This window comes from Antedon mediterranea, chromosome 1, assembly GCF_964355755.1.
Source record: "Antedon mediterranea chromosome 1, ecAntMedi1.1, whole genome shotgun sequence".
Taxonomy (NCBI): Eukaryota; Metazoa; Echinodermata; class Crinoidea; order Comatulida; family Antedonidae; genus Antedon; species Antedon mediterranea.
The window spans coordinates 10,666,447-10,676,331 of record NC_092670.1 but is presented as its reverse complement, the minus strand read 5'-3'; the positions used below and the strand labels follow the sequence as shown (position 1 = coordinate 10,676,331).

Sequence of the window (9,885 nt, the reverse complement as noted above, 5' to 3'; positions counted from 1 at the left end):
CCATAACGGTGGGAAGTTGAGTTCCGGTACCGGAATCCTAACCACGGCGTAAAACGTATTCTAAAGCATTCATGATCTGCTGTATGTTAGCTGTACTGGCTACCTTTCACTCATGTCAGGATGACGTGTGTCTACCAATTCCTCCAAGTAAGTAAAGTATTTAAACGAAAAATGGAGACAAAAAAAATATACAACTCAGGTCTCTGGTCCATTGTAGAGTCGCCGACTTCTACATCAGTACTTTCTATGAATGAATGATTCATTGGTCACAAGAACGTTAGTACAATCACTTGGAAAACATCTCACGACAATGCAAACAAGTTGAAAAAACTTAAATTAAATCCTCTTTTAAAAAAATGAATTGTATGCTAACATTATTAACAACCTTTTTGTTAAAAAATACTTTGAAATAACAGGGCAGGTAGGTACGGTTTCAAACTGACCACTTTTTCACCACAGGCCTTTGACAACCATGGGCTGCACATGGGAGTGTTCCTTTTTCTTGCAACAACCGCACCACTTTATTTCTTGTGGCTACATCACTGAATAAAACCTTCACAATTTATGTTGAAATATTGCGTATTCAAAACAAAATGTGATCGTGTAATGCCAATGCCAACTGTGCAATTTTAGAGTGTTTTATGAGGGACTGTGGTGACATTTTACAACATTATCCTTATGCTGTGAGTGGTGAATATGTGATACGGCAAATTGATGGAGGTCCACGGTTAATTGTATACTGTGACATGAGAAAAGATGGAGGTTGGACGGTAAGTATAGGCCAACCTATTCAAAGATATCAGCAAGTGCAATTCCAAAAGCCTTGGCAGAGCTTACTAAGGGCAGGGAGTACAACTCCCTGCTAAGGGTACGTTCACATGTACGGCACAAGACTGGCGTGGTTCACGCAAGTGGTAAGCTAATCCACGGATTACTGTCCAAGTGTTCGGCGTTCATTATATTAATGTTAAATACACAAGTTTACACATGGTACCTTCATCGTAATATTAGTGGTCAGGTTCTTAATTCATTTATTTCCATTTACTCCAGTTGATGGGCTTGCCATCAATGTTTTAGTAAGTCTTTAGAGTATAGATCATTTCATTATCAGGTTATACAGAGAAGACAAGATGGATCAGTTGATTTCTACCGTAATTGGTTAGAATACAAAGAGGGTTTTGGAAATGTGAACACAGAGTTCTGGCTTGGTAACGAACAAATCAATCGTATAACATCTGACGGAGGTTTTGAGCTCTTAGTAGAGATGAGGGACCACTTAGACAAAATGAAGTTTGCAAGATATTCTCACTTTGGCATTGGTCCTGAGGACTCTAACTATAAGTTGACAATCAGTGGATAAACAGGAACTGCAGGTTAGTGCATTCAATACATTTGTAAAAAAATAGGTTTTTTAAAACTACTCGTATCAAAAAAACTGTACATTAAATAAAATTATGTTTTAAAATTACAAATCACAAATTATAACTCTTGCCTCTTGTACAAAAATGAGGTTTTTGGACAATCCAATTCCAGTTTACTTGTTACTTTTAGACTGCTTGCCGGCTTTTGAAAATTCTGTCTTATCTTTTAACATCTGAAGATTTGAAAATAATACTAAAAAGTGGTCCAGAATTAAGAGCGTGGTCCGGATTGCCTCCAAAATTTAATGAAGTGGTCCTTGACCACATATCTCTGTATTTTTGATTTTGCAATAAATTTTATTTCTATTTGCAAATCATGTAAAAAATATCAAATAAAAGAACGGAAATTGAATTTGACCAAAATATTTGGAAATTATTTAGGTTAGAAATAAAAGAAACTGATTTCAAATTAATACTGCAAATAACGTTTTCAGGTACAACATTTTTCGTGAATAACTTTTCGTTTGTTGATATTTTAGTCTTAGGCCTAATTTAGCTTAATATATAGCTATTTTTTGTATTACAAAGGCCAAATAGATTACCGCTTTTCTTGACAAGCCATTATATTATAAAATCCGGTATCATAGCCAAGGCCCATACAGTAGGACTAAAAATAACGGTATATGCAACATACTAAAGCTTAAAGAAATTGGACAAATGTTTAAAGAAAAGCCTCTAAAAACATCTGAAAAGTAGAACAAAACAATTCTAATAATGATATTGACGTGAATCTCATGCAAAATAATTCTACGCCTCTGTGAAATAGCCCCATGTTTTCACCAGTCATGTCATAATTAGACCACAATATTTAAAAGTTTAAACAACAAATACTAATCATTTGATATTTTTTTATTATCCACGTCTCACATAATGTAAAGCCCAAAGGTGAATGCAAAGTACTCTCTAAACACTCTATAACGTAAATTTTTGGATGACCTCCCACTTCAAAATTGGTTCTTACGGGCCTGAAACAAATCTAACATGTTCAAATGCACTCACAGTACAACAACAACTTCTATTCTGTAATGCAACAACTCACAAGGTCAAAGGACATTCAATAGGTATAATTTTAAAATTATTATACTGCATTTACTGCAGTAACTACATTTACTGATTTTAGTTTGTTTTAATGTAGTAGACATTTATGAGGCAGTCAATGCAACAGTATGTTTATGATTAATGTTGTAGTAGGCATTTATGGGGCAGTTAATGTAACAGTATGTGTATGATTAATGTAGTAGGCATTTATGAGGCAGTTAATGCAACAGTATGTGTATGATTAATGTAGTAGGCATTTATGAGGCAGTTAATGCAACAGTATGTGTATGATTAATGTAGTAGGCATTTATGAGGCAGTCAATGCAACAGTATGTGTATGATTAATGTAGTAGGCATTTATGAGGCAGTCAATGCAACAGTATGTGTATGATTAATGTAGTAGGCATTTATGAGGCAGTCAATACAACAGTATGTGTATGATTAATGTAGGCATTTATGAGGCAGTCAATGCAACAGTATGTGTATGATTAATGTAGTAGGCATTTATGAGGCAGTCGAGGCAGCAGTATATGTATGATTAATGTAGTAGGCATTTATGAGGCAGTCGAGGCAACAGTATGTGTATGATTAATATCCAAACAAGCTTGCTAAATTCGGTACATAATTTTTTTTTTTTTTCATTTCATTTATTTCAATATCATTATCGCAGCCTTAGCTGAATTACAAAGACATTTACATTTGTTCAATATTAAAATTTGTATAAAAGTACAAAACCAATGATAAAAAAATATAAAAAAGGAGGCAATTTACACAAGAAATACAATACAGGAACATTCAAAAAGTTTAGCTTAAAATATTAAAATAGAAAAGAAAAAAACACCTAAAAGCATCAATAAGAATCGCAAAGCTGTACTGGGTGATATATACTGATTATTCATTTAGAAGCGAGATAAGGTATGGTATTGCACTTTTTCTATATCTTTCAACTCTGCATTTGGGTTGTTGATACTTTACACGTCTTACTGTAGTTTCATGTTACTTACATTCTTCACTGGAAACCATTTTCCAAAATGAATACTTTTTGAACAATTCAGAGCAAACTTATAGCATAGATTACGCCTTCTATCAGATAAAGTGTATAAAGAAAGATCATTGAGTGCTTGGTCATAACATATGTAGTCATTACACAATATTATTCTGCAAGCCCTTTTTTGGACAGATTCTATCATATCACTTTGTTTCTTAGTGAGACTAGAATGCCATACTGGGACAGCATATTCAACACTTGGTCTTATGTAACTCTTAAATACATCTACAAGATCAAATTTCGGAAGATTGAACTTTCTTAATCTACATAATATATGCAGACGTCTGCTGGCTTTGGATACAATTTCTTTAACGTTACGGTCCCAATTGAGGTTAGCTTGTATCCATAAACCTAGTAACTTAGTTTCATTAACGATTTCAATTGTAGCATTACCAATGAAAAGGGGTTCATGTTCATATTGATTTCTTTGAAAGTTAAAATACATAGTTTTACATTTAGTTGGGTTAAGTTTTAGTTTGTTTTCATTAGACCATACATTCAGTAAAGCAACATCATTCTGAATTGAGGAAATTACATCCTTTTTTACTATCTGTCCTATGCACAAATCATCTACATATTTCAAAGTTTTACATGGCGAGTCTTGCATGGCATCATTAATTAGAGCAAGAAAGATCATAGGCCCAAGGAGCGTACCTTGAGGGACGCCACATGTTAGATTAACACTCATTGATAAGGTGGATTTATAGCGTACTTGTTGTCTACAACCAAGTGTTACTAATTTAGAAACTGCTATTGTGTGGTCAACACAATCGAATGCTTTACTAAAGTCAGTTAAAACTAACTGACCAACAGATTTGGGAATGTTACTACCTTCATAGAACACATTTAGTAGATCAACCAAATTATGGGTTGTAGAAAAGTGTTTACGGCAACCATATTGGTTGTTATCAAGATTTTTCTCGATATCTGTTAAGAGCCATTTTTTAATGAAGCCCTCAGCTACCTTAGCTAGGATACATGTAAGTGAGATTGGTCGAAATTTGTCAACCCTAGTACAACCATTTTCTTTGGGAACCGGAGTAACAATAGCATCTTTCCACATAGTTGGGACATGACCCTCACTGAGGGAGGCATTTAAGATATTAGTCATAGGGATGCTTAGTTCGCATGCAAAATCTCTTATTAATCTGTTAGGCACATTATCAGGGCCCGGGGACTTTTTTACTTTAACTTTTCTTAATTGATTGTACATTTCCCATTCTTTTACATTAGGGGGTTTATTAGCAGGTAAATACGTAGGGAGCTTACATAAATCAATACTAGGTCTGCTTTGGGAAGTAGTGATCAGTTTATTCAATAGTATGTAATAAAAGATGCCTGGTAATGTTACGTAAAAACAGAAAAGTACAAGAACGTAAATATAAAGAAACAAGTTAAGAATTGGGGGGTAACAATAAAACAAAGGTGAATAAATGGTTTTAAGTGATTTAAACATCTTATGACAATGCAATTATGTGAGAACAGACTCCTGAAAACGCTATTGTAAAATTATTATGTAAAATCAATCAAGTGGCTTGTACAAATTAAGCAAAGTATGCAGATGTAAGGAAAATAATGGATAAAAGATTCTTAGTCAGTCCAAGTGTTTACAACAACATTCCGATCACTAGTATGGCAATGGAATTTCGAAAAGTTTACCGGAACTATTTCAATGGAATTTCGAAAAGTTTACCGGAATGCCAGTTGAAGTTCGCCATTTTCCAGCCGTAAAACGAAGCTTGGTACCTTTATTGTACATCTCTTTTACTTGTGATCTCCATTTCTTTTTTTCCAGTAGATCGGCAGCAGTAAGATCATCTATGATATAAAATTTCTGGCTATCTAGCGCAGAACTTCGTTGTTTCATAACTTCAATCTTAGAAGCGTATGAGAGAAAACGGGCAATGATATGCCTTGGCTTACCGTTCATACTTTTACCATCTCGGTGGGCCCGTTCGATTGTTGGCCTGGGATCGAGTGTGAAAAAATCGGAAAGAATTTTCTCAAAGATTAACTTACAGTTGGTGAAAATCTGAAACCGTTTGTGGATATTTTTTGCCTGTATAATAAAAAGTTTGAGATATTTGACTATCAGATTTAGGAACTGAAACCATTGACACTACTTCTAGTCCTATAAAGGTGGTTAGATGAAACTCTTTTAAACTTTTCAGTCAAATAAGGTACAGATTTTCCATAAAAAATCTTATGAACATGATTTAGTTTGAGTTGGCAAATTCTATCCTCTAAAAATAATTGACCGATTTGGTTCAGTTCGTCTTTACCAATATGTGCTCGATTATTTATATATTTATTTTATAGACCTAGCAACTTTATTTTGACTGTTTTGAAGTCTTTGTTTAAGTTTTTTAGAAACAGCTGGAAACCAGGAGCAACATGCATAATCAAAGTGACAGGTAATGAGTGCAGAGCATAGAATGTTGCGAGAAAAGAAATTTAGACATGCAGAATGTCTATACAAAAATTTAAGTCCTGAATTATTCTTACCAAGAACTTTTTGAACCATAGATTCTCCAGACAGGTCTTCATCAAGCAAACAACCAAGATATGAGATCATATTCTTCTTACATATCAACTTAGTTTTAAAAATAACAGCAAAATCAAGAACATTCTTAAGTTTTCTTTTAGTACCAAAAAATATTGACTCAGTTTTATCAAGATGTAATGATAGTTTGTTGTTTACAGTATAAGCCAGTTGTTACATGATGCCAGATTTGGACTTCAATATTGTATCTTCAGCATATAACATAAAAAAGAGGTCCTAAAATGCTACCTTGGGGAACTCCGCTAGATATAGTACATGGTTGGGACTGAACGCCATTTACTGATGTCATTTGTTTGCAATCTTTCTTCTTTATCAATGCCCATATGAACCAGTTTTTGCAATAATATCTGATGGTTGACTGTATCAAAGGCCTTTTGTATGTCAAGGACCATCAAACCTGTAAAGTTACCTTTAGATATTTCAGATCTTTTGTGATCGTTTAAATTAATTTTTTAAAATATTGATTTTTTTGTATTACAAAGGTCAAATAGATGACCGCTTTTCTTGACAAGGCACCATATTATAAACATCCGGGATCATAGCCAAGGCCCATACAGTAGGACTAAAAATAACGGTATACGCAACATACTAAAGCTAAAGAAATTGGACAAACATTAAAAGAAAAGCTTCTAAAAACATCTGAAAATGGAACAAAACAATTCTAATAATGATATTGAAGTGAATCTCATGCAAAAAAAACTTCTACGCCTTTGTGACATATAGCCCCATGTTTTAGCCAGTCATGTCATAATTAGACCACAATATTTAAAAGTTTAAACAACAAATGATAATCATTTGATACTTTTTGATTATCAATTGATGTCGCTTCTCAAATATAATGTAAAGCCCAAAGGTGATCATCTTGAATGTAAACTGTCTATAAAGTACATTTTTGGATGGACCTCCCACTTCGCAATTCCTTCTTACAGGCCTGAAACGAATCTATTAAAATGTTCACATACCCACAGTACAACAACTTATCTTATCAATAGATCATGTTAAAATTATTATACTGCATTTACTGCAGTAACTACATTTACTGATTTTTGTTTTAATGTAGTAGACATTTATGAGGCAGTCAATGCAACAGTATGTGTATGATTAATGTAGTAGGAATTTATGAGGCAGTCAATGCAACAGTATGTGTATGATTAATGTAGTAGGCATTTATGAGGCAGTCAATGCAACAGTATATGTATGATTAATATCCAAACAAGCTTGCTAAATAATTGCACAAACAGGTTAGATATAACAAAATATAATTACTGCCAGTAACTACAGAATTATAGAATTCTCTACCCAAAATAATTTTTGTTGTAAAAATCCTCCTTGTACCTTACAATAACATAGCCCACTCGCACATTAAAGTTATTTTTTAGACAGTGGTCCCTCAAAAAGGAGCCAGTTATAACAACTAAGGACCACTCTGATTTAAAAGTACACAAAATAAAGTTAAAGAAATTGAAATTAAAAATCATAGTGTGAATCTAGTACAGTTTCATATAACTTGTGTTTTCTTCTTTCTTCTTCATTATTAAATGCATTGCTTTTAAAGTAAAATTAACTATGACAAAACAAAATATATAAAATATTAAAATAAAGCAACTATGATATAAGAATAGTTAATAAAAAATATATATACAGTACATATAAAAAAAACTATTTATATAATTGTGCTATGATTTAATTTATGGCATACAATTTACAGATAAATGAAATCAATTATAAAATATATTACGAATTTTAGGGTATACTGTATATTATTATTTTCCCTTTTGGTATATCAAATATCTTTTATTTTATAACACAAAGAAAAACAAATATTTAAAAATGAATGTTAATTTAAGATTTATGAAGTAAACTAAAGATGATCTAATATTATCTTGTTTGTTTAGGTGATTCTTTGGAACACAGCAATGGTCACCAATTTACAACGTATGATAGAGACAATGATAAGAATAGTGGTAGTAACTGTGCTGAGTATAACAAAGGTGCTTGGTGGTACAATAACTGTCATCATTCAAACCTGAATGGCCTTTACCTTACACCAGGTACAGTTGGTAATAAAGGCATCAGCTGGTATCATTTCGATAATAATAACAACAGTCTCAAGAAGACAGTGATGATGGTTAAAAGAGCACCATAAGAGAATGTTCATGATTCAGACCTGAATGGGATTTACCTTACACCAGATACACATGATTCTAAAGGCATCAACTGGAATGCTTTTGAAGGGATGATGGTTAAAAGAGCACCATAACAAATCAGAATCTGTAATTATTGAATAATTTAGATTCTTCTTTGTTTCTTTTGAATATCATTTTGCCTTATCATTAAATAATTATTTTATTATAATAATCCAAATGTTATAACATTAATAATCAATATATTGTCAATGTCATATCAACTGTGATTTGTTTAAAATTTATTATATGGAATTTTTTATTTTGAATTTTAAAGTATATAATATAGTAACAATGAATTTGTTGTTATTAATCATTTTTAAATATTATACCAAATAATATAATGTAAAAAAATTATTAATTTTATTAAGAATTTAATTAATATTTTAAAACTATGCTAATAAATGCATAATAGTAACATTATTATTATTGTTGTTTTTAATTAATAAAATCAAATTGATATCTAATCATAAATCTTAATCTAATTTTAGGAGTATTTTCAATGGATATTTGCAGTAGTTTTTAAATTGAATCTTGTTTTGAAATGATTAAAAATTAAATAAAAACTTACAATAAATGTAGGCCTACATATTATATATCTTATTATATTGGTTTTGATCTAAGAAATTAGTGACATAAGGAAACACAAGATGAATGCTAATGTATTTTCCAAGGTAAAGGTAAAAGTATATAAATATTAAAAAGCAAATAAACAACTACAAAATTCAACTTTGAATGTATTAGCGTCAAAAATCACTTTCAGAAAAAACAAAAATTTGATCAATTCTTTTTGTATGAATTTAACTTATGAATCTGCTTGTACTTTGATGTTTGTATGTTAGTTATACACATTTTTGTTACTGCACACATATGGGGTATCAAAATGACCGTAATGGTACAGGGAAGGTTCTAAACTATATTGAACATCATCCGCCATCTTGAATACATGTTATGGGTCAAAATTCCAAACTTTTTTTCCACTTTTTGTGTTTTTCTGTTCGTTATACAAATTTCTGTTTCTGCACGTAACCATACTTATGGCTATCAAAATTACTGCAATTGTCTGTGAAGGTTTTAAACTACATTTAAAAAATTCCCAAAGTCAGGAGGGGGAGGGGGAGTTGCGGTAAAAGGAATGGTGGGGATTTTTGCTTGGGCTAAGAGTAGTAGGCTATCAATTTGAAAAAGTATTTCTGGAAAGGAGTTGGGAGTATTTCTGGAAAGGAGTTGGGAGTTTGGGTTGGGAGTTTGGGGTGGGTCGTAGGCCTATCAACATGGCTGAAACTCTACTGGAAATGTTTTAAACTATATTTAAAAAAAACTTCCACTGCGGGGTTATGGGTTGGGAGTGATATACTGTATGGCTCAATATAATTTATACTAGAAACGTCTCAAACCTAGTGGGGTGGAGATACTGGCGTTTTGGGGCTAATGAAGGACAACATGATTGGGATTGAACTGTTCTAGAAAGGAGTTAGGGTTTGTTGATTGTGGCTGGGATAGGGAGAGGAGTAAAAAAGCCTTGGGCTAAGGTAATTCAGCAGTATCATACGTAGCTGTCTTGATATTTTAATCATTAGCCAATACGACACCTATTAATTTACACAGTTTGCAAAGTATCTAAACCATAGG

The 9,885-nt window shown here is 32.3% G+C and overlaps 1 pseudogene; it reads left to right on the top strand.

The window, feature by feature from the left end:
* The first annotated feature begins 641 nt into the window (after positions 1 to 641).
* Positions 642 to 8,216, top strand: LOC140041260 (angiopoietin-related protein 2 pseudogene; annotated as a pseudogene).
* The last annotated feature ends 1,669 nt before the right edge of the window (positions 8,217 to 9,885 follow it).